Source organism: Protopterus annectens, chromosome 7.part0 (assembly GCF_019279795.1).
Source record: "Protopterus annectens isolate FY-2018-M chromosome 7.part0, PAN1.0, whole genome shotgun sequence".
Lineage (NCBI taxonomy): Eukaryota > Metazoa > Chordata > Ceratodontiformes > Protopteridae > Protopterus > Protopterus annectens.
Genome location: NC_056739.1, coordinates 879,353,077 through 879,379,898, shown reverse-complemented (window position 1 = coordinate 879,379,898; position 26,822 = coordinate 879,353,077). Strand labels below are relative to the sequence as shown.

The window sequence follows — 26,822 nt, the reverse complement described above, 5'->3', positions numbered from 1 at the left end:
ACTGCCAATCATTAGCGGACTGGAGTTCCGCTGTGGCGACCCCTAACCAGGAAAAGCCGAAAGAGAAAGACTTATGACATAGACAAAGATGCTTCTTGTTTTAAAAAATGTAGTTCTTTCATGTCTCTGAATTACATTTCATCACCTACGTGACATTAGTGTTCTCCAGGGGAGCCCTAATACTGTTACTGTGAGATTCTCCCTGAATCCTGCCATTAAGTCTATTAAGATTCTTCAAAATGAGAGAATGATACTCAAGACTATGCAGTGTACTCAATCATTTGTTACCATTTGGTGAGGCTACTGACATTAGTACTTATCTACCCTGTGATAAAGTGTTAGTAACAGATGATTCATCATTAAAATTCTTAAACGTATGATATCCAGAATCAACAGTAACCTTGGCATACATTAGATACCAGAACAGACCCATAATTACGACAGGGTAAACAGGGCAGCTGTCCTGGACGCAAGCTGTCACGGGCATGATGATGAGTGCAGTATCGTCACTGATTTATGAAGTCACAAGTATATCACTGCTTCATTCATAATTAAATAAATGCCATTACTGCATGACACATTTAGTGAACCATGGAACTTTTTTTCTTTTTACTTGCAAAATACTTTTCCTGAATTAAAGTAGATGATTCCCTAAATACTTTTCCTGAATTAAAGTAGATGATTCCCTAACCTTTTTTCTTTGGAAAAAAATCAGTTTTACTTTTTCAGGGTAGAAACTTAACCAAAGTGATCAAACATTTTTTTAGACCAACTATGGTAAATTATGGCTAAACAACAACATAGAGTCTGTTTTAATATTTGTTTAAGCTACTAATGACTATGGTGTGATCCATCCATACAGAACCCCTTTCTCCCATTTCTGTACATGAGTTCAGGGCACTGTCATCACAGAAATATAAGTCAACAACAAAAATCCACCCTAGTCAATATATGTACATAGGAATCTGAGATAGTGGGCACTGAAATTCCAATAGACAAGACTAATTGTGACACTACTGGCTTTAATAAAAGCCCAATTTAACAAAAAAGATAGAACAACCAGAAAACAAACTTCAAAGAACCTGAACCAGTTCTTTAACAAAAAAAAAACTGATATGAATACCTTTCTAACCATGCTTGCTGGTTTGTTTGACAGAAATGTTGCTAAGAAGCCGTACCGGCTGACTGACAAAGAGGCTAAGACAGGCATCACAATGGCAAAGAACAAGGCTTGCTTATTTAATTTATTTATTTGTATTTGTTTTCCAGAGTAGAGAACTGATCTCCATGGACCCTTTCCACACTCAGCCCAGGAGTGGCATCTGGTTAAGTGACTTCTTCAGAGTCGCAGAGTTAGGCAATGGAGGCAATTATTTTCATAAAATTTCCAAAATACTTCTAATACCCCAAAGGACTTCCTGTTATCTTCCTTGTTAAAGGCTCCCTAAGCTTGATGACAACCCTTTCTACTTTCTGTTACCCGAGTCATTGCGCTAAAAATTCTATGAAGTCTGTATAAAGCAGAGAAATATGGAAATCAAGAAAAGGTACAAATGGAAATGTTTATGGAAGAATTAAATATGCATAAGGTTAGAGGTAGATGAGCTTCAATTATTAACAGTTAGGACAGGAAGCGATGAGATAAAAATGGCTATGTATAAACAATCTACAGGAAAGTCCCCAGGAATAGATGGTACTCCTGTGGAAGTTTGGAAGTTAGGAGGGAAAAAAAAACTGATAATGATTTGGAAGGTTTTAACAGTACTTTAAGAGGAGGAGAATACCAACATCCAGGAAGAAAGCAGTAGTAGCTGTAATACCTAAAGGGGGTAAAGACCCATCAGATTCAGCTTCATACAGGCACATATAGGTTCACAGGTGGTTACTAAGCTATTGGCTCTAGGGTAGACGTGTCCAACCTGCGGCCCGCGAGCCACATTCGGCCCTCAGAGCTCTTCCATGCGGCCCTCTACCTCTAACTGCAACATCGATGTACTCATGCCCCAAAACACTTTTTTTGTTTTGTGTTTTTCGCTTCCGTGACCTGTAACGCTAATGTCGCTGTGCGCATGCACCAAAGCACCCTTCTAGTTTTGTTTTTGAGCCAAAAAAGGGTCAGTGTGTTGACGCCATTATTTTGCGCCAATCAGTGTGTGTGTGTGTGTGTGTGTGTGTGTGTGTGTGTGTGTGTGTGCGCGCGTGTGTGTGTGTTCTCGCTGAAGAGGGACTCATGTATGGATTTGCCGCTGTTGCCTTTGAAAGGGACAGCAATTACCCATGTTAATAGGTAAGTACGGAGTGAGTGAGTGCATGCATGAAAGCAGAATTGTGTGCGTGAAAGTAGAAGAGAGTGTGTGTGTGTGTGTGTGTGTGTGTGTGTGTGTGTGTGTATGTGTGCATGACAGAGAGAGAGACGCATGCACAAAGAGGCTAACAATGATCAGTCTACCTACTGAACACAAACAAGTTAGCTCACAAATATATCATACATTAAGAGTACACTTTCATTAAATTGCGGCTTTCCTGACAGGGAGAGTGTTGTATTGAACATGAACTCATACCTCTTAACTGTATGGATTTTCAAAGAATGTCTGGATTTTTGCCTCATCTTCCAATTTATGTCTTTTGCTTAGGAAATAAAAGTAGTCATCCAAGGTAATGCAGTTCCAGGGAGTAAGAATGAGACAGCAGCCTAGGGTTAATGGGTCAGTAGTGGACTGACTATGTGGGACTGTAACATATAAAGTTGTATTGTTTTTTCAGACAAACAAAAAAGCACCTAGTACTGTTTTTGTATTGGTGGGTTCTAAGCAGTGGTAGATTAGACAACAGTAAGCATAGCTTTGGCGGATCATCAATACTGGCAAATCAAGTGGGCACAATGTCGTTTTTTAAATGTTGGGGGATTTTAGTGTGTATGTGTGTGCTTATGTGTTGGGAGTGCTGCAACAGTAGATGATTATTAAAGACAGAGACTTACGGACTGTGGAGAATAGGATTCTTTGTTTCAAAACCCAATACTTGGGTACGCATGCCAGAAGTAGATTTTTTTAAGACATAGCTTCTTGCCATTTACAGTGGATGGATATTTACATTTAATGGACAGTGTATTAGCATGGGCCTGTGGGGTTCTGAAGGATGCCAAGTCTACCACTGCCAATGTCTTGTAAAGTGACCTGGAAATGGACATTGGGATGTTACTGAAAAATATAGTAAGTGGGCTTAGAAATATAGTTTAATTAAACAAAGTGTACTTTCAATTTACAGGCCATAATTTAATTTATTTCAGGTAGTCCAGATACTGGTAGATTGTATACCATTAGACTTAATTAGGGAGAGCTGTCATTCTGGGGAAACAAGCAGCCCTGGTTTCAGTAAAAGCTCTGTGGTTGCTTGCAGGTAGGAAGTTGCAGGATGTTGATGCAATGTGTTTTATTTATTATTTTTAATGCATTTGTCATTTCAAAGTATGGTTTTCTTTGATGCAAAAGAAGGCAGGACTGAATGAGCCATATAATGTATAACTGACAGTAATAGGATAGAAAGATTATAAGTGATGTATAATGTTTGCAGCTACAGTTGTTTCAATGGTGTCTGTGATGCATAACTATTTTTGGGCCTGTGTCCCACTTTTATTTTTCGCTTTGTCCAGATTTCTTGCTCTAAGGTTGAGAGGTATGGTTCCATACTAAATCAGAAGTTGTATTTACCTTGGAGGACTTTTCAGCATAATTATGAAAAAGAGCCTTTTTAATATCTCTGCTTATTTCCAATATAAACTGTCATGTAACCTTGCAAATAACCTTCTTATTAAGCTACTTTACATCTTTTGGAATTGACAGTATGATTCATCTGTTCGGACATAAGTATAGAGTGCTAATGTGACTTTGATTTCTACATAATCATAATAACTTCTCTGTGTTTCTAGGTGTGTAATCAATTTAACAGTTTTAAAGATGTTTTCCCAAAATAAATAAATAAATATATAATCCTCTCTACACTTTGAGCTATTGACAAAGTCTGGGAATTTATTTTTTTCAAAAGCGAAGGTCAGCATTACAGCTCAGTAAACTGTCAGTCTGTGAGTAACTTCTGCACAAATTAAAATGTCTGAATGTCAAATGGCTTTAGATTGGAGGGAAGTTTATTTTTATTTATTTTATTTTACATTTGTTTACCGGGAAAGTCCGACTGGACACAGGTCCATTTTCAGTGGAGGCCCGGGGAGAAAAGCTCCAAAAATAACACAAAACAATATAATACAATACATAGAGAGAGAGAGCAAATTATGTATGTAGTACTCATACAATATGGCAGGGATTACATCTTGTAACAGTGAGAATCACTGAGGTACAGAATAAACTTAAAAAAAAATTTACTGCATTTTTTGGATTTATTACAGCCATTGGTGCACTCTTGGTCTTTTATTGTTCATTAAAAAAAAATTTTTTACAGTTATAATTACAGCAAGGCAAATATCAATGAGTAAAGTTTTTAGGAGAAAGCTGTTTGTACATAGCTGAAGCTCTGAAACAATCTTTTGGTATGGATTAACCTGGGGATTGACACAAATTATATGTTTACACCAGTATGTAGCATTAGAGTTTATGGTTTTCTTATTGATTTACTTTTTGCCGAGCAGTTGTTTGTTGATTTATTGATGGTCCTTTTGGTGGTGGGAAATTACATGGATGAATCCATCTCTATTATGATTTTTTTTTCAGATATTTTGACTTCCAGACAATTTCATTCAGTGAGTGGGTGTCATGTGATTACTTAGGTTGCCTATTTTACAAGTAGGGGCTTTTTTGTGTGTGTGTGTGTGTGTGTGTGTGTGTGTGTGTGTGTGTGTGTGTGTGTGTGTGTGTGTGTGTGTGTGAGAGAGAGAGAGAGTGTGTGAGAGAGATTTAATATGCATACTGAATATAATTTTGCAAATGGTATTCTTAGTTAAACATGCTCCTCTTCTTGGGCATCTAGACTTGAGTAACCAATATTAGATCTTAGCCATCCAGCTGGGAAAGGTTAGTATGTGGATTTTCCATCTGGTTTGATGAAGGCTATGCTACTTACCCAAGGACTACATTTATGGCTATCCATCCAGCCATCGTGTTGCTGAACTACATTGTTTGATAATGAGAGGAGCCTTTTACAGAAGTTGAAGGTTTTTGTGTCAAGAACCTGTCCATAAAAAGTGGCTTGTTTATGTTGCAGTAAAGGCTGTGGTCTTTGTAGTGAGCGTTTTTAGTATAACCAGTATTTCTGAGGTAGAGGAAATCTCTTAAGGGAGGATCTTTCTTAGCCTGGAAAGCAAGCCAATGATGAAATTTATAGGGGCCAGTGAGAGACAGAGGAAAGCAATAAGCTTTTTAGTCTGTTTGGATAACTAAGTGAACTTAGTCCTTTGACCTTTTTTGTCAGAAATGGTTGTAGTCTTTCTTTTGGTAGGGTGTTTTGCTGAGGCACATGCCAAAAGGGGCATTGCACTCAATAATGGCTCTTGTAAAGGAAGAATACAGGGATGTTATGACCTCCTTGTCCCTGGATGAGATACCCTTACTAATGAAGTGGGCCATGTAAAAAAGCTTTCCTTACAACGGAGACAACGTGATGGTCAAAAGTCAGGTTTCTATCAACCTGGGTGCCCAAGTACCATACGACTTATTGCGTGCTTACAACATTGTTATTAATATGATAATTTGTGGGGACATCACTCTCCTCAAAGGGGATGATGATGCATTTTTTGGCATTTAGCTTGAGGCCATATTTCTGCCACCAGTTATTTGTTTGGGTGAGACCCTCTTGTAGCTTATTCAGAACTGTTTTATTAAGTCAGTAATGTGAATTATTTACTTTATTGCAAATTTGTTGGGTTATTTTTGTGGATTATAGTGTTGTAGGACTGCTGATGTTGACATTTTACGTAGTTGGACTGCTGGAATGTTTTTTCCAGTGAGAAATGCTAGTGCTGTAGTGAATATCTGTTTATTTGTAAGAAGAAAAAAAAAAAAAAAATATATATATATATATATATATATATATATATATATATATATATATATATTTTAACTAAGATGTTAGAGTTAACTGTTAGATTAGAGAATTAGAATTAGAATTTAAGGCAAATATTAGGCATTTATTACATTTATTCATTGTTCAAATGCACCTACACTACAGCCAGGAGGTCGACTGTGGTCTTCCGGAACAACAAAAGAGTTAACTATATGATATATTTTATATGCGGCCCCAAGACCATTTCTGTTCACTCAATGCGGCCCCAGAAAGCCAAAAGGTTGGACACCCCTGCTCTAGGGCCTATATAAGCCTAACTATGTTATACCCTTCTTCCCTTACTGACCAAGTTGTATGGTCTACATTTACAGCGAAAGTCTATGATCAGCACCGACTGCCCTTATCCAAGAGGGACATAAGTGACACCCCTAGGGTAAATTTACGGTCTCCCATCCAGTTGTCTAAGTTACTTTTAAATAGGGTCATTGAGGAGCTCCGTTTAATGTGAATTGGGAGTTTGCTCCAGAGAAGTGACAATCTCTGCGAGACATATCTGTCTCTCCAGCATGTCCTGTTAATGTCACAAGCTAGGTGAAGATTCCTAGAGCAAGTGAATCTTGTCCCATATGACTTGCGGATGTGTAGCATTTCCATTAGGGCAGAGTTCGAGACTGTTCTGTAGGCCAGGCACAAGTCGCCTCTCAGCAGCCTATAAGATGCAGAGTACAGTGACAGGGGCTTTCAGTCTGTCCATGCAGGTCATCTGTTGAAGGCCCTGAATTTTCTTGGTGAGAAACCTCTGAGGTCTCTCCAGCTGCTGCAGGTGTCTGGTGAAGTACATACAGAAGGCAGCACTGTATTCCATTAGTGGTCTGATGAGGGATGAGGACAGGGAAGTTATAACATTCTTAGCTCTGGATGCAATGCCCTTACATATGAGATGTGCAACACAGAAGGCCTTCCTTATCACTTTGGATACGTGCTTATCAAAGTTAAGGTTGCTATCGACCTGTGTTCCCAAATCTCTCACAGCAGGGTTTGAGCTAAGGGAGGTACTATTAATATTGTAATTTGCAAGGACTTCTCCTTTGCCAAAAGGGATGATAAACTAAATGCAAAAAAAATGCATTAAGTCCATGGTTTTGGCTCCGACCATTTGTCTGTGTAAGCCCTTTTTGTAGTATGCCAACATCATCGGGGGACTCGATGATTGCACCTAGTTTGCAGTCATCGTCAAACTTGGTAAGTCACAGGCTATCTATTTTCACCTGTACTTCTGAGAAACAGACTGTAAACAGTAGGGGGACCAGTAAAGATCCTTGTGGTACACCACTGGTAACTGGTCTGCTGGTAGAGGTGAAATCCCCAACTTTGACTGCATGAGTTCTGTCGATAAGCCATTTGGCTACCCATGTAGTGACATATGGGTTAATTCCCAGCTGAGTGAGTTTCTCGATGCCTGAGTGGGGGATAGTGTCAAAAGCCTTGGCTAAATCAAGATAGGTTGAATGTACTGTTTTGCCTTCATCCAGGGCTTTCGTAACATTCTTGAAGAAGTCCACCAAGTTTAATAAGCATGATCTACCCTTAAAGTTAAATTGGGTCGGGTTAAGAGTTTGAAGGTCACCTATGTCTTTGTTGATATGGTCCATGAGGATTATCTCTATGGCTTTGCAGATAAGGCTGGTTAGGCCTATAGGTCTATAATTCCAGGATCAGATGATGGACCCCCTTTGTGCATGGGAATTACCGTTGCTGTTTTCCACTCTGCTGGGACAAAGCCAGTACTTAAGACTGTGGTTGAAGACAGTGCCACGTGGGTCCACTAGGTTCTGTTTTAGACCATTTAGCAGGCAGCCTGGGATGTTATCTGGTCCCATAGAGGCTGTGTTTTTGGCCATGGAGAGTGGAGTTATGACCTGCTCTTTAGAGATACTAGGTAGAAGACTGATGACAGTTATGCTTTGGGGTATGTCTGGTGGGGACAGGGGGTTGAAGTTTGCACCAAATCTGTCTGCTAGCAGATTGGTAATGTCTTCAGGGTCAGTATGAGTGGTACCATCCACTACTACTACTACGGCACAAAGCTGTCCCTTCCCTTTTAGATTTCTGATGTAGCTAAAGAATACCTTGTGATTATCTTTACAGATTATATTAGTTTAGCTTCCTAATTGGCTTTAGAGGACTTTACAAGATATCTAATTTGCTTGTTCAAGCTGTGGAGGGTGACCTTCCTCTGCTAAGTTAGATCCCTCTTGTTCTTAGACATTAGTTTCTTCCTCTTGTTGTATAACCTATTTATGCTTGATGTTCACCGGGGTGGGTCGTTTTTTGTGAGGACCTTGTTTTAATCTGTTCAGGTACAGCCGAGTCTCTACATTTGTATAGGTGTTTATACAGGGCATTTGTGTACACCTCTGTATAGGAGTCATTGTTTACAGTGGTAGCAAGGGGTTTGAAACTAATTTATGCCACCGCTTAGTAGGCTATACTTTGCTTTGCAGAAATTTTCCATCCTTTTTGCTCGGGGGGGGGGGGTCAGGTATGATCGTTACTTCGAACGAGACAGATTTATGATCAGACCTTACCATTTAGGGCAACACACTGGGGGTACTGCAAAGACCCAATTTGTTGGTGTACTAAGTCCAGGACATTTGAGCCCCTTGTGGGGATGCAGACCATCTCTTCCAGAGCATTTGTATTAAAGTTCAGGAACTTTAGAGAAAGTGCATTTGTGCTCATATACGATGCCCAATCAATGGAAGGGCAGTTGAAATCACCCATGACCAAGGTGTTTGACTGTATAGTGAATGACTCAAGCATGTCCAGGTAGGCAGAGTGGTTCTTGTGGTTTATGGTGGGGGACGTATAGCTAACAATGATATGGAAAGGGGTTTTACCTACAGTTAGTGGACTTGGAGTCACTCTAGGGAGTCATACTGTTTGACCAGTCGTGAGGTGCACTTGTCTTTAATAAAGATGGATACACCTCTTCTTTTGGCGCTTTCACACTCGTTTTGAGGTCTGAATGTGTGGAAGGCATTGTAGCCTGGCATGGCTGGGGTGCTCTCTGCAGCTTTTAACCATGTCTGTGCAACTGTACTGACATCAGCATCTTCCAAGGTAAGGAGTGCTTCCAGTGAGTACAGTTTCTGATTCAGACTCCTGCCATTAAGCAGCATAACCTTGAGTTTATCTCTAGTGGATTTTTTTTTTAATGTAGGGAATTTTGTCATTATGACATTGCCTAAAAAAAGACACTAGGGGGAAGGCAAGTACCTTTGTCAGTAACCAAAAACCAAGAGGCAACAGGCGAAGACCATTTCTGGCAAAATAGCGTGGTCTGTCGACCATATCTTCCCAAGCTGACAGATACTGAATCCCCCTGGATTGTCACCAGAAGCTAAGCAAATTGTTGAAATCAATTTTTTTTATTTATATAGAACCATCAACCTGGGTGAAGGTAGAATGCTGCTGCTTAGGGCTAGGGACATATCTGCGTGGAACACAGTCTGAAAGCTCAGTCATGTCTCTCTTCATATAGTCTAGTGAGGTAAATCTCAAGTAATTCACTCCAACATGGACTATGAGAGTCAGAACGGTACTTGTTGAGAGACTTGAGTGTGTGATCAGACAAATCCTGGCACTTGACAGGCAACTGACCATGACCTTCTCCTTGTCCAGCCTGGTGAGGGGAACATCTGTGTGTCTCACTATGGAGTCTCCTATGACCAAGACATTTGGTATTGAGGTGTTTTGACTTAGGGGCTTATTGGCTGAGATATTGTGTGTATTATTATATGTAGTGGGTTCTGTTGGGTCTGTATTGTGTGCAGTAGGTTTGCACTTGGAAGGTCTCTGATCTTTAGGTAGGTTTCGAGTGAGTACCTCCATGTATGTGGGTTTATGTGTTGTGAGCTTTGTTATGTGCAAGAGGTGAAGTGCGTGTTGACAACCTGTTTGATTTCTGGTTTGCTGTTACGTGTGACAGAATTGATTCCAAGTTCATAATATAGATACATCTCTCGTATGTTGTATTTGTTTGTTTTAGGAGCAACTATTTGTCAGTATACATGAGGCAATTGTTACATTGCCTCAGGATGCCCATGTCAATCAGGCTGGCTAGAGAAATGGTGGGAAACTGTCCTTCCATTATGGCAGGTATATACTGTAGTAACTAGTGGGGAGTGGGCTAAATGGACCAGCTTTTGCTGTAAGACTAACAAAAAAGTGGCTATTCTTTGGAGGGCCAGGGGTAGAAAACTGCATCAGTGCTTCACAATGCACAACTGAGTTGCTCGCAAGGCAGAAGTGCAATCTCGGAGCAGCTCCGATAAACTGAGCGCAAACCCACACAAACACGATGCTTAAATACAAGTGAAGTTAAACGATTTTAAACAAAGTAACTAAAGGGAAAGTCCAAGGTTGAGGCTTATTCCAGCAATCCCCAACTCAGTTGGGTCCTTGACTGCACACTTCTACCACAAGAGTGCAGGGGGGGGGGGCTTCTTAATGTAAGATGGCTGGTTTTAGTGCTCAAATGATAAACAGCCTAGATTCAGCAAGCCTGAATCTAGCCTATGCTCTTGCCTCCCCACTGTGCCTTTTTTAGGATAGGTCTCAAATGCAGAAGTACTAAACATTCAAAGTGCAGAAAATTGCAGTCACAAAAGCAACAAACAGTTTAAATAAAGCAGCAGTTCAGTAGAATACTCCCACAAGAAAACAGACCACAAACCTTCCTAGTGTGAAATAACTGGTTTGGAACCCAATTGCTTAAACCAGAATAAAGACACTTAGAATAACTGGCACAATAAGCCTTCACCAGCAATTCCCATCTTAGAAGAGAGTGTAGGCTACACTATCCTGCCACAAGAGTCTAAACCACAAACCTTCCTAATGTAAAATAACTGGTTTGGAGCCCAACTGCTTAAACCAGAACTAAGAACTAAACCATGATTATAAAGTGTTTATGTCTATAATGGCTAAAAGAATGGCAAAAGTAATGCCAAAACTGGTAGATATGGACCAATGTGGTTTTGTAGAGGAGAGGCAAACATTAACAGAACATTGATGATCCAGAGGGAAGCAGAATGTAAGAAAATATGACAGTTGTTGGTGGGTCTTGATGCAGAGAAAGCATTTGACAGAGTAAGCTGAGATTTTATGAGTAGGGCAATGGAAGCATTTACATTCCCTGATAAAATTATAAGGTTGATTAGGAGGATATACGAGGGATCGGAGGTGAAATTTAAAAAGTGGGTGGGGTCCTCTCTGATAATTTCTGCTTGAGCAAAGGAAGCAGACAGGGGTGCCCTCTTTCTCCTTTGTTGCAGCTAAGGATATAGGGGAAGAGACTAAAACCATAATACAAAAACTGAGAAACTGGAAGCTCTGATAAATAGATATGGATAGTAAGATACAAGCTGTTAAAATGTTTTTAGCCCCATTTAGGCTTATACACAGGTCAGGCATATTTTTATCAACCAGAGGAGCAGTTGTGGAGAGCAATTAATACAGAGCTGAAGGATTTTATCTGGAGGGGAAGACAGCAAAAGTCACATGGGATAAACTGATTCTTCCAATAGAACAAGGCAGATTGGGATTACCCTATTTGAAGGGGTATTTCTCCTATACATAGCACCGAAACCTATAATTCAAAGTGTAAAGGGATGATGATGAAACAGTGGGGAAGCTCAAAAAATAAGGAGAGACTACGATTTTCGATGGAGATCTTTAAATACAACAACAACAATCGTATAGAATATTACCTTCATACAGTAGCAGAAAGTATTCTAGGAACTAAGCCAACACGGGAGTGGAGAAAGAAGATTCTGTCAATAGGGTTGACTACAATTAGGGATACAGGCAATAGGTACGAGGGGGAGCTGGAATGTATTGGAGAAAACTGGCAGAGGAACCAAGGTATTGGAAGCCAATAACTAGAAAAGAAAAGGTAATAGAGTGAGAAGACGCCAAAAATCTATTTGGACTGCAGGTTAGGGATTGCCTTCCCTATCAAGGATTGATATTGGATTATAGGCAAAGAGAAATAAATGGGGGGGGTCCTAAATGAAAGATAAGCACTGGTACAGTTTTTAGTAGACTCTAAAACAGAAACTGCTGTTGAAAAGGGAATAATTAGCACAGCATATAAAATATTGCATGATAACTACAAGAATCAACTGGAGGAGGTTAGAAAGGCTTGGGGAGAGAACCTGGATAAGCAATTCACAAAGAAACAATTGGAGATATATGCAAGTCTCCCAAATATGCAACAAAATCTAGAAGATTTAGGATTTTTGCTTGGAAACTTTTAAATAGGTATTTTTTACACCCCAAGTAGACTCCAGAGAATTTTTCCTCTGGTAGACAGCAAATGTTGGAGGTGTAATGGGGAAGAAAGAGGGGATTGGGAACATACATTCTGGGAGAGCAATGAATTAGCAGACTTTAAAGATTCCCTGCAGACTTTTCTATCAGAGATACTGGGTGAGCAAACTGGTGTATATAGGGAAATTATTTTTCTGAGCTATGATACAGAATCGGAATTACATAGACATAGTAAGGCCTTGCTGAATCTAATTATGATGGTTGCCAAAAAAGTAATTACTAGAAAATGGAAAGTTTAAACCAACTGTACTAGAAACAGTTAATATAGTAACAGAGATAAAACAACTTGAATCTGGATCCTTAGAAAAGGTTAGGGGCAAATTACATTGACAAAATGGTAACTATGGGAACAGTACATACAGGGGATGAATGAGGTTTAAAAGACTGCAGGATTTGAATGAGCTATGTAATGTTTGCTTGAAAAATGAGTGGGTAGATAAGTGATGTATAATGTTTGCAACTAAAATTATGTCAATATGGTTAATTTTCATTTATATAAATGTATGCTTGCTTTTTCAATTATTTGCACTAGAACTCTTTGAAACACTTCAGGAGCTGGCAAAATGCCACCATCAAGTTTCAAGAATCTATGGCTTCCCAAACATGAGGCCAATGCCAAAAGCAAGTCTCAAGAATCTACAGCTTCCCAAAGATGTAGCGAGTGAACACATCTTGGCACATGAATTGCTTAGGTTAGTTATCAAATTTCAATATCCGGTGCAACAGTAATGTCCTCCACAGTAAGAAATGGCAATGTTTCCTCTTCGTAGTTTTATACAGGTCTTGTACAGCCATGCAAACACAAATGTCAGACATCATAACAGTACCACAGTATTCACTAGATGAATAGGCCCACTACATTCTTAATTATAAGCAATCTTTCCCAACTTTCAGTTTTACCAGTCAGTGGTACAGGAACTTTTGTTGAAGCAAACATGGCTGTTAAATGGCAGGATGCATTTTAATATGATGAGCACATGACAAACACCAAAAAACAGTAAATAAATCTTGACAGTCTCAAAGCATACCATCACTCCTTACAAATGCATCACAAATCATTTTCATCATACAAAATTTCTGGCCATCAGGAACGTCCAAAATAGTTGGAGTTTCTCATCTACTCTGAAAAAAATCTTAAGATTATACTTATAATTGCAAGCAAAACTTTGACTAAAAATAAACACCTGGTGGCCTAAATAAATAAGTAACTTGCAAACAAAAGGCTTCAACTTGCAAAATCTCAGAATTAGTTCTTTGAATATTTGAGCAAATATCGCATTACATTATGTTCATATGTCCAGTTTAAACATTCATCACACTTTATTTACTTTGAGCTTCTCTAACTATTTTTCTGAATGATCCTTTTATTTCAAATTGTCTATGCCATATTCATGGACAGTATTCACTTTCTCAATATTTAGTATCTGGAAATAAGTTAGCCACACTAGTTTTCTCTACCACATGTATTCTTTTTGTCTTTAAATCAATGTCTAATTTAGACAAACACAAAATTATTTATTTTGCCATTGGTTTTACATATCTGAACAAATGCAGGACATTTTCTTTTATCATGCTTATAAGTACACAAATAGTATACTTTTATACTTTTCACGGCTCTTCACTTTCACACAGTCTTCATTCTTGTTTCTATTCTTATATGTAATTTGCACATTTAGTTAACCCCCTTAAATGAGACAATTTACTTTCACTCACTTTTCACACACATTTTATTAAATATAATATTTGCTTGTCACAGTAGTCTACTCCTCACATGGTAATTTTTAACACTGAATATAACTATTTCATTCGACTGAAATGTATAAATTACTACATTCATAATCTTTGGTTTGATTCTTTAACTTAGTGTCATAAACATCAATACTTTCTACAGGTTTTAAAACCCTCTTAAAAACAAACTGCACATATATGTAAACTTTTTCTTAGCTCACAGTAATAGCAAAACGCTATTCTCATTGGGGTAATTTTCTCACCATCCTCCCAAAATAAAAATAAAAATAAATTATGTCACATAGTTTCAGTAATTCTTCTTTTGCAATATGCAGAAATGTGATACACTACATCTTCACCGACTTTCAGATACTCTACTTGCATTAAAAAACATATTTCCGGAACCACAGTTTCTACTTGCAGGATAAATTGTTATGCAAAGGCAGAATTCTTCACAGACGTAGTTGCATCATATCTTAAATGAACACATTTGTCCCATTCAGCTCTGGCTCCACTTGTAGCAACATGTATCAGCCAGTTCAAAACATGATAACTGGTGAGATAGGTATTAGCTTTGTTAAGCAGACTGCACAACACTGTAAAGAAACCAAGACCACAGGACTGACATACATGCATACCAAATAGTCTGAATGCTGTAATTCAGTAAGCTATTAAAGAAACAGTATCCAGAATTAAATGTACCTCCTCACTCTATGACCCTTAGAACTGCTGCTTTCTCTCTTCCTCTGCAATGATGACAAACACGGAATTTTCAGAAAAACTGCGTACCCTACAATACTAAAAAAACAAGCTAATGGAAAACAATTCTGTCCTGTGGCAATCCAGACACAGTTGGCCTGCTCCCTAAAATCCTACACACTTGTGACAATTCATTTCCATTCCTCTTAAACATATTTTAAAACATCTCACCCATATCTACAATCATTCATTATAATCACCACTCTTCTCTCTAAGCATGCAGTGGGAACTCAGCAGTTTCAGACTTCCCTCTCTATTGCCTGTGCTAAAAACACAGGAGGACATTGCCTCCCCAGAAATTAAGGAATAAATAAAAACTCGCTGTCTCACTATAGACAAGCAAAATGGTTTCTGTAAAGGACAACGTGCTCTTGCTGCCTTTAGTACTTTTGCAACACTGCATCAGCAGACAAAAAATAAAGAATTAACAGATTCATAGATATAAGGTGCACATCCAAACAGTCATGTGAAATGACTGCTATATGAAGACCAGCTTGTGACGTATAGATCATACTAGTACATTTTTACCATCCACTTCTGCCTACAATATGACCTGACCTTTGTATAGCACCGACTCTCTGGAAAGGAGCCTAAGCCAATACTGGCAAAATCAAAATTTTCCCTTTGGGACCACTGCTAAACATATTCTCTCACCCAAGATTTCTTTCATCCTTTCATCATCCTGGTCATGCCTTCATCTAGATGAATCCTTCAAATGTCTAGGATTTTAGTTACATCCCCCACTTTACAATCTCAGTACATAGTGAACTTAGTGAATGGTACACCCTAAACTGCCTGCAGGGCTGGGTCCTGAGAAAGAGTGCCCATGCGTCAAACTACTGAAAAACATGAAGTCCTGGGAAAGGATGCATTGATCCCTGTTCTTGGAATATATACCATCATTGCTAAGGAAGTTCAAAAGCAGACATTCCAGACTGAAATTAATGCTAAATAGAACTATCAGTTTATGGCCCAGTCCCCACAAAAAAAAAAAAAAAAAAAGGTATCATTGTTCAGCACTGTTTCTGAGCAAGAAGGAGAGCTTTCTTCTTTTCATTCTCCTATACATTCATAGACAGTTACTAGGCTAAAGGCCCAGGGGTCCCTTCTAAGCCTAGCCAAGTTTTTCCAAAAGAATAATGATGTCCTGTATCCAAGTAGGACACTGAAGGCCAGACATTTATAAGCTATCACTGTTCATAATGGATATGGGTGCCAGGCCCGATGTAAATTTCATATTCCCTATCCCCTGGTCTAGGCTGCAATTAAACTGGGTAATACATGAACTCACCTTCATGTGGATGTGAAGCCTGTTCCATAGGATGGGCAGTCTCTGGGATGCATATCTGTCTCTCCAGCATGTTCTGTTTAAGTCACAGACAAAATTCAGGTCCCTAGGCCCTCTGTATCTGGTACTGTTTGACTTATGAATATGCAGGAAATTCATAAGTGTGGGGTTTGTGGATGCCTTGGAAGGTAGGCATATTTCTCCCCTCAGCAATCTATAGGAGACCAAGTAGAGGGAAAGGGCTTTAAAGCACTCTGGATAAGGCAGGTCTGTTGCACCTTGTATACATTTTATATGGCACCTCTGAGGTCACGCTAGTTGCTGCATATGCATGGTCAGGTAGATACTGAAGCGAGCATTCTAGTCTATGATTGTTCTGATAAGGAAGGAGTACAGTAGGATAATGACCTCTCTAGACCTAGGTGCCACACCCTTACTTATAAGTTGTTCAACATAAAAGGACTTCCTCATCACTGGCCATATGGTGGTTGAAGGTAAAGCTACTGTCTATATGTGCACCTAGATCCCTGACCACTGGGTCAACTCTTAGGGGGTGCATTATCAACACGGTAATTAGCCAGGATGGTTGACTTCCCAAGGGGTACAATTATGCATTTCTGAGCATTGAGTTTAAGACCATGGCTTTGGCACCATTTGTTAGCCAGAGATAGGTATTGAAGAATGCTAGTGTCTGCAGGGGAGCTGATGGTAACCCCTAGCCTTAAATCATCTGCAAACTTAGTCAGTCAGCCATACACCTTCAGCATTTGCTTCCATTTCAGAGAAATCATGCAAACATTTCCATAAGTTTCTCTACTTTAATTATCATTTTAAGTTCAAAGGTTCTTACTAAACTTATGGTCAGAGGAGACAATCAAGAGACACAGCCACATTATTCAATATCTGTAGGAGACTGTTAAGAGAGTAAAATATCTCATGTGAAAATTTGTGTTAACCCATCCAGTCATCCAGAGTGGGTTTAAAGGTTGTTTGTGAAGTACTCTGCTTGACAGATAAGGACAGCCTTTCCCATAAATAAGAGATATGTTGAATTAGGTATCTGGCACACCATCTGTTGTTGGTGAGTGTGGTACTACAGGTTTTGGACTCTAGAATGAGTGTTAACTTTATCCCTGTTTTTACTTAGGTGAAAGAGCTCAAAGGAGTGATTGTTCATTAACCGCACAAAAGGCTAAGTACCTGAGAAGTTTGACTGCAATCAAATGAATGAATAAATACACAAATAACTACCATGCAGGAATGTATCTTCTCCACTCACTGTTGTTAGAATATATTGTTCAAGCCAGTAGACCCCCTCCCCCACATACCTTTCAACCTATGAGCTCAAGAATCAAAGCAAAAGCTAAAAAATAATGGGGGCAAAGGACCAAAATCAGGGACAGATATTGCCTTTACATACTTAGAAATTTGTTAGAATAACATACTTTGCATTAGTATGCTTTTCTCTGAAGACTACTAAGTCTGTAATTCAAATGTCTGTCATTTAGTGATTGCAATCCTCACGGATTTGCCAGAACTAAAACATTACAAGGAAGAGACCAAAATATGGGTCAAAATCAGACATTTTGCAAAAGTCAGGGACAGTTCAGAACATCTATGCCCCCCATATACACATTCATTCATATATACACACACATACACACACTGATGTGCCCATCAACCAGTTGCATCCATTTGTATGATGATGACTGCATTTTAAAAATGTTATGTGATCAAATGCATCATCTCAGCTCACTACTGTCGGAATGCAATGTACAACCCATAACTGCACCCTCCTTCATATACCTCTCAACCTCTTAGCTCAAGAATCAGGAAGAAAGCTAAATAAATAATGGGAGACAACCAAAATCAGAGCTGAATGTTGCGTTTATATAGCTAAATTTTATTCCACAACAGGCCTTACATTGGCATGCATTTTCTGAATGCTACTGTCTAAAACTGAAATATCTCTCATTATTCAGTGACTGAAATCCTCATTGATTTGTCTTAAAAACACAAAGTTTGCAAGAAAAAGACCAAAATATGAGTCAAAATCAGAGACATTCTGTGAGATCAAGGACTATACAAAGCATCTTTGCCCCTCACACATACATATACACACACAAACAAAATACTTAACATACTAAGATCTGGCACATGCAAGGCTTGTATTTCTACCCTGTTCAATTATTTAATTCACTTTTGCTCTCAGGCTGCATCAGTGTGAACTAGTCACCTGTGCAAGCCTGAGCCAATAGAAATGACTCCTCATTGGTTATACAGCAGCCCAATGAGACACTTTCTTGAGATGTCTCTGCCATCTGCATAATGAAGGAAGATCTGTGCTATGGCATAATCACCTTATTCCTGTCATGCAGCAGACATAATGCCTGGCTGTCTGAAAACAGCCTGACAAGTGAAGCAAGCCATTTCTTTTTTTTTTCTTCAGGAAACCTCAGAAGGTCTCGGTCTTCTGAGCATGCACATGTGTCAGTTATGTTAATGTTTAATTTTTTGAAAGAGGAAATAAAAACACAGTTTCTTTGCCATTTTCTTTTTTTATTATTATTTATTTTATTGGGGGGGGGGGGGCTGCAGCTCAGCAGCTTGTATCAGGAGTCACCCGTGCTACTCTCTCATATTAAGACAATATAGGGATCAGTGTCAACACTACGGCCCGCCACACAGACTTCACTATCAACAGTCTGATAACTAAACAGGCCAAGTTGGAAAATGAGAAGAGGGTGCTGATCCAATGGTTTGAGTATAACTTTCCAGTTATTAGCTCTTATTCTAGCTGTAACCAGCAATGACTACAAATTCTGCAAAACAGATTTATGACAGGGATAAGCAATAGGCAGTATCACAGTCTTACAGTCACTGAAGCTGGACAGCTACCCCACTACTAACACAATAATCCTTCTTATACGTACCATACTCAAGTTAATAAAATAAAATTACTGCAGTACCCTCGGGCAGCTTATTATACCGCAGTGGTACGGCGGTAGAGTTGTTACCTCACAGCAAGAGGTTCTCCCGTTCAATTCTTGGCTTGGGAGTGCCTTCTGTGTGGAGTCTGCATGTCCTCCCCACGGTTGGGTAGCGTTCGAAAGACATGCGTGCGTAAATGGGCGTGCCTTCGTTGAAGGTTGGGCGTCGAGCTGGCACCTCGGCGTTTCGTAAAAAAAAAAAATCTACTGCCAATCATTAGCGGACCGGAGTTCCACTGTGGTGACCCCTTACCGGGAAAAGCTGAAAGACAAACAACAACAACCCTTGGGCAGCTTATTACAGTGGAACAATTCATAAAGTCACTGGATTTTATGATTCTCTAGCTGTACCTCTAAAAACACCAATCCCTGGCTCGCTCTGCCAATGTCTTCTGCATTATAGGTCCTACACTTAGGGAATACCTCCCAATTGATATTTTATACAACCTTACTCCAGTTATATTTTCATCCCACCAAAAAGTTATACTTCAATGGAAGGCAAAATGCTTCTGACCTGCTGCTCTAACTTAAGGAGTCTATACAACCCAGGACATTTATGCTGGTCCTTGTTTAGATAAGCTTTCACTGATTCTTTTACAATGACAATTTATGTATTTAAGTTACAGCATTAATTCTGCATATCTTCTATTGAGTTCCCAATACTGGTATTGTGTATACTTTTCTTTATGGTGTGTATATTGTTACTGTGTACTTCCATTCCCTTATATAATGTATAGAGGTTGTTACTGAAAAAGGACCTTGAGGTCCAGGTCATCTGTCTCTAACTTAAATAAAATAAATAAACAAATGAAACATTGACTTATGTATGGACTGACATTAAATGCTTTTAATAAATTACCCCCTTATGTGGAGTAATGTTAAACATCATCAGAAGGTCAACATAAGCAGCTTGCACTTTCAGTTCTTTGTCAAGTGTTAGTTTTATTTCTTCAAAAAATGCCACAAGATTCACAAAAGATCTCCTCTTAAACCCATACTGTTCCATGTCAAACTGAATATATCCCCGTACCACTTTAAATAAGCTCCATTACGACTCTTTCCATGATTTTACATAAATACTGATCAGGCTGATGGGCCTAAAACCCCTTCAACTTTGTAAGCTGGTACCTATACCCTTTTGCCACAGGTCACTAATGCATTCACATGCTAACATTTTGTTTAGCATGAATGACAAGGATTTGGTTACATTTTTTTAGACTCTGTGGGAAATCCCGACTTGCCAGCAACATTTTCCTGGATTTTCAGGCCATCTAATTTCACTGCAGAACACAGAACAGGAGTGAACAGCTGTAGCAGGCATGCAGGAGTATAAGGGAACTACAAAACAGAGCTGTGAAACACAGTATGCATGTCATTTTTTCATATCTCTCAACCACTTAGTGCGAGACATCTGGACAAAACTGACAAAATGGGGGGACAAAGTGCAGTTCAGTGACAGAGACCTGGTTCAAGGCTCCAGAGAGCACCCATGCATTACCAGGCTATAATTCACACCACACCTTTCGGCCACCTAACCTGGACTGAAACACTAAAGGTGGAGGCGTGTCCATATTCATTAAGGATATCCACACCTCCAGGCTATTTGCTCAGCATAATGCATCCAAGATTATCCAAGAGCAACTAATTCTGGGCAAGACTGCAATCCAAATTGTAACTTGCTACAGATCCCCCACCATGCCCCAGGATTTCCACTCCTCATTTCTTGATGCACTGGAAAATATTAGGGTACAACCCAACATCCTAATATGGGTGATTTCAACTACTCCACCATTAACTGGGAAAACTACTCGTGTACCAACTCATTTGCTCAATGTTTTCTGGAAATCATAAATTCCAACGCCTTGGATCAACTTATCCACACCCCCACCAGGGGCAGCAATATCCTAGACCTGGTCATTACTAACATGGGTGACTGGTGTTCCGCACCAGAGGTCAATTCCTCATTGGTCAAATCCGACCACAAGCTAATCAGCCTAGACATCCACATCCAGCCCCCACCGCCCATTAGGGAAACCACTGTAAAAAATTTCTCCAAAGCCAACTTCACGCTTCTTAAGACATAACTGGCAACCTTCACAACACCCATGCAGACGGACAATAGAGATACGACTGCTGAATCCCACAGAAATGCACTTTATAAGCACTTACATGAGTGCATGGATTGTGCTATCCCTAACAGAACCAAGATGTTATCCTCCAAAAAAAGGAAGCCATCTGGTGGTCCCCTGCCATAAACAAATTCTACAACAGAAGAAAGAAACTGTTGCAAAAAAGAGTAAAATCCCATGACTGGAAGAATGCCCTGGTCAGCCTCAGTAAGAAGCTGAGATCCCTCATAAAATCCTACAAAGCTAGTTATGAAAACAAAATCGCCACTGATTCTAAAGACAACCACAAAGTATTCTATATCTATGTCAAGAATCTCAATGGCAACACTCATACCTGCACTAAGTTACAGCACAATGGCACTAAATATACAGAAACAACTGATATTGCTAACATCCTGGAAGATAGGTTCAGTGCTAACTTCACCCCCAGCCCCTAAAGGGCCCATCTCTACACCAGAAGAATGCAAAGTTCTTGTAATCACGGCTGCACAGGTAAAAACCACACTCTCCAAAGCCAAGAACACAGCATCCATGGGACCTGACAACATCCCAGGCTGCGTTCTACATGAACTACAGAATGAACTGGCACCCCATCTAATCACCATGTTCAATCATAGCCTCACCTCAGGCTTTGTGCCCACTGAATGGCGCAAAGCGACGGTTATCCCACTCCACAAAGGGGGAGTCACCACGGAACCCGGGAACTACCAACCCATTAGCCTAACGAGCCTGTTCTGCAAGGCCATGGAATGTATCATCATGGAACTTATAAACAAAGACATTGGTAATCTCCAAACTCTGGACCCTACCCAGTTCGGGTTTGTAAAAGGCAGATCATGTCTCCTAAACCTGATTGACTTCTTTGAAGCAGACACCAAAGCCATAGACAAGGGTAAGGTGGTTCACACAGCCTGTCTAGATCTCGCCAAGGCTTTTGACACCATCCCCCACTCTGGAATTATAGATAAACTCACTAAACTAGGCATAAATCCCTATGTCACAAGATGGTCACCAAAGCCATAGACAAGGGTAAGGTGGTTCACACAACCTGTCTAGATCTCGCCAAGGCTTTTGACACCATCCCCCACTCTGGAATTATAGATAAACTCACTAAACTAGGCATAAATCCCTATGTCACAAGATGGGTTGCCAACTGGCTCAGTGACAGAACCCACACTGTGAAAGTAGCAGACTCCAAATACGACTTCAGACCAGTGACAAGTGGAGTACCACAGGGTTCAGTCCTGGGTCCTCTCCTGTTTGGTATCTACTTTTCTGAATTACAGGCTAACACAGAAGGCCTTTGGCTAATGAAGTTCTCAGATGACTGCAAACTAGGAGCCATAACTGAAACTCCTAACAATGTGGACATCCTACAAAAGGGCCTCACTGAGACAGATGCCTGGTGTCAAAGCCATGGCCCCAAGCTCAATGCCAAAAAGTGCATTGTCATCCCCTTTGGTAAAAACTCTGCACCCATGAGATAGCACATAGGTGGTAGACTACTTAACACCGAAAGTGTGATAAGAGACCTTGGGACACAGGTGGACAGTAGTCTCTCCTTTGATAATCACATCGCCACAGTAGTCAGTGAATCCTTCTACGTGGCACACCTCATCACAAAAGGTTTCTCACCCAGGAAAAGAGAGGTCATTGTTCCCCTCTACTCATCACTCATTAGACCCATTATAGAGTACAACGCCCCTTTTGGTATGTACCTCACAAGACATCTACAACAACTGGAAAGACCGCAGAAATACCTCACAAATAGAATTACTGGCCTCAAACAGATGCCCTACGCAGACAGTCTCAAAAAACTCCAGCTTTACTCCATCGCATATCACCTACTCAGAGGCGATCTCTGCCTAACATACAAAGCTATGTCAAACCCAGAACTGTTGGACATGCTCCATTTAAAGAAATCCCAATCCCTCTGACAAACACGCTCTAGGGACCTAAACCTTGTCACCACAATAAACAGGACACGCTGGAGGGATAGATTCATGTCCCAGAGACTTCCCATACTCTGGAACAAGCTACCCATCTATGCCAAGCAAAGTTCTTCATTAGCACTCTTCAAGAAAAATGTTGATGACTGGATGGGAAATAGGAAGATCACCTACGTGGCTCTGCTCGACAGGGGCACAGGAAAATAATTTTCTTGGGTGGCGAAAGCCAGGGTACCTTTTTAGCTAGGCTTGTACAGGCCCTAGGGCCAATAGCCTAGTACCTACCTATGAACAAAGGCCCCAAAATAGGGACAGATTTTAAATATTGCTCTTAGAATCTTAGGAAGTTGGTAGAGTAACGGGGTTTGTGTTAACATACATTCTGAAGGAGCTGAAGTTTGAAACTGAAAAGTATGGCATTATTTAGTGACTTCAATCCTCAGATCATCCCAGTGATTTGTCAGAAAACCACAAATTTTTATGAGGAATCAACCACAAATATGAGTCAAAAATCTGGCAGCTGAGAGGTATGCATTATTTTCTAGTCATCCTTCTTAGTCTTGGAGTGCAGTAACTTCACATGTTCTCAGCCACAAATTTTCCTAGCAGACTACAGCCTAGCCTAGACTCCCTTATACTGGGCAATAAATAAAGGAGAGATGGTACATTAAATATCACTGGGCTTTGCAATGATGCATCAATAGTAACCAGGAAAATAATAGGTTTTGTTTAATTAAGTAATGACTTGATTTATATACATAAACTGACTCAAACTCATTGCTTGGTTAAACTAACTATACATTGCCCAAGTTCCAAATACTTTCTAAACCTAGTTTACAAAGTTACATAGCATGTTATAACTGACTCAATATCGGTATCCAACACTCTCCCTGGTCCTGTTACAGAATCTGATGCAAAGCTAGCACAACACATGTAAATCTTTATGGATACTTCTGCGTGTATAAGCATTCTGAGTGGACAGTTGTTTGAAAACGATTTCATCACAATCAACACCTCTTAACTAAAAAACTCCATTTCTAAAAGCCACACTTAGGTGAGGGTACTATCTTTTCAAATACCTAAATCAGGATATGGTTTATTGAAACAAAACAGTCTGCAGGAAGGTACATTCCCACATGTAACTCAAAGGTCTCATGGTACTGTCAGAAGTAAGATTTAAATGGTGTAAACTGTTGCAAGTACATCATCAAAAGTTGAAATATTTTCATTTTATTATGTCTTCTCTCTCACAGTGCAACCAAGATAAAGCTGCACAAATCAGACATGCCTTTGTAAAATTAGAAGTGCTGGTAACCTTAAAGAGAAATTAGTAGCATCAGCCTCAGGACAGGGTGTGACAATCACCAGTATACTTTTTAAAGCAGGAGAAACGAATGCCAGACCATGCCCACCAAAGGAATATTTTATTTTTTTATTTATTTTTTTTTTAACAAGGATGCTCATTATTTATTTACAATACTTCTGTTTGCTCATTCAGTGTGCATTCTCCATAACACTGTGAATACAGTAAAAGACATGGTACTGTGGTAGAACTGAAGAAAGGAAGCCAGATCACTACTAGTTCATGATCCTGAATTGTCTTGTTAAAACAGCAGAAATCAGATAAACAGTCAGTGGCACTAAAAGTGCTACTAAGACTTTCCTGTTTAAAATGCATTACATTTATTTCCTCTGTATAAAGGAGTTTTAGCATTATTTCTGTTTTGTAAAAAAAAAAAAAAAAAGTGGGTATATAATGCATAGAACATGGAATCCTAATTACTGGACAAGTAAATAATTTCTAGATAGAAGATGCATGCCTGCCTAATAAAAGTGAGAAAATAAAATCTTAGGATGCAAGGCCTGTGAAACATAGCATCCTTTACTACTTCCCCTTAGTGATGCAGTACACAGGTTTTAAGGTACATGTAAAGCTGCATTTCCCTTGTCTGTCACACAAAAAGAATTGCTACATACCACGTGTTTCTCAATGCCTTGGAAATTGGAATACGAGACAGGGCATACTGAATAAAGGTCCATAATGACAGAAATATGTGCAATTAGCTTACCTGAGCAAGAAGGAATAGCCAACCACAACACCCAGAAACACTGTATCCTGAAGTTGACTGCCACATACGTTCCTCTAACAGAATTTGTTCAATTCACTCTTATAATGCACCAATATTTACTCTGTTGTAAGAGACAAAAAACAAAGAAAATCTCACGAGAGCTCTCCTTTCTGTTTAATTCTGCTTCCTGTTCTGACTCTGACAGTCTTTCTTGAAAGAGAAACAGCACTAGAACAGAAAACTATAAGGGCACCATCTAGTGGCAAAAATAAAATTATTTAAAGTAAACCTCAAGATTCCTTACAACTACAAATAAGGCATGGACAGACAGAACATAGGTTCAGTCTTTCTGCCCTGGTTTGCCCTTCCCTGCCCGCTACCTTTCCTGTTTCAGGAGCAATTAAGTAACCCAGGATGTTACTAGTGAATGTACTTTTCGTAACAAATTTCAGGTGTATCCAGAAACTTCTTTTGATAGATCATGTTCACTTAGACAGTTTAAGGGGCAATAGCCACACAGAACAGAAAATGATTAGCTATAATGTGCACAATGCTGGGGCATATCAAGAATCAAGAAAACGGTATAAAAGGACACTTAAAGCCCTAAACAGAGGGACATATATTTATGTATATTGAGAGATGTCAAGATGCACTGTGCTATAAGAAGAGTGTAGGAATAATAGTTATGCATCATTTCAATGTGTTTTTATCTGTGTTTTGGAAGTGTTTTGATTTACCAAAATAGCATCACTTGCAAAATTATTACACAGCATAAAACTGAGCCTGAACTGTTATTTGTATGGTTTTATTCATGCAGAAGAGAAAACTTTTATGAGGAGATCATATGGCATGTTTAGAAGATGTTCTTAAATTACCATCTCAGTTGATCTTTCTGAGAGTACAGATTTTCAAGAATTTGTTAACATGGAATGTATATATTCTTCTGTTTTTACTCCTGTATTCCTTTCCTCTTGACAGTAGGAATGCAAGACATTCAGTCATAATCCCTTTAAACTAAAGCTCTCCTGCACAGGTGAATGTCGTAAAACAGCAACAGCTGGAATATCTTAATTTTTTTTTACTCCAAGTGCAACAGCAATTCACCCCAAACAGAAAACCTGCCTCTCATCTGTAAGCATCTTCAGAGCACTCCACCCACACTCCTAAGCTAAGAAATATAATTTATTTTCAGAGCAGAAAGATGCATTGCCAGTATATAACTGCAGACACATGACTGAGCATCTTGTAGTGATATATGAAGGTGTGAAGCGTAGTCTATATGGCAGCATCTAAATAATCTTGTTTAGATACAGTTTTAAAGTAAGCAGCCGAAGCCGCTGATTCCTCAGTGAAGCATGTATTGACTGTACCTGACAAAGGTTTAGTGTACTTGGCATAACAAAAAGGAATGCAATTGAACAGCTATTTCAATTTCTTTTTTTGACAGGCCTTCTTTTCCTTTTTTGAAGGAGACAAATAGTTGATCTGTCTTTCTGAATTTATGG

General features: G+C 39.4%; 1 protein-coding gene across 1 annotated transcript in view; it reads right to left on the bottom strand.

Annotated features, from left to right (window-relative positions):
- LYSMD2 (LysM domain containing 2) overlaps nt 1-25,529 on the bottom strand; it is a 431,015-nt gene extending 405,486 nt beyond the window's left edge. The window contains exon 1 of the mRNA XM_044077454.1: nt 25,318-25,529. The gene's annotated coding sequence lies outside the window, so the exon portion shown is untranslated. The remainder of the gene's footprint in view (nt 1-25,317) is intronic.
- Between the last annotated feature and the right edge of the window lie 1,293 nt (nt 25,530-26,822).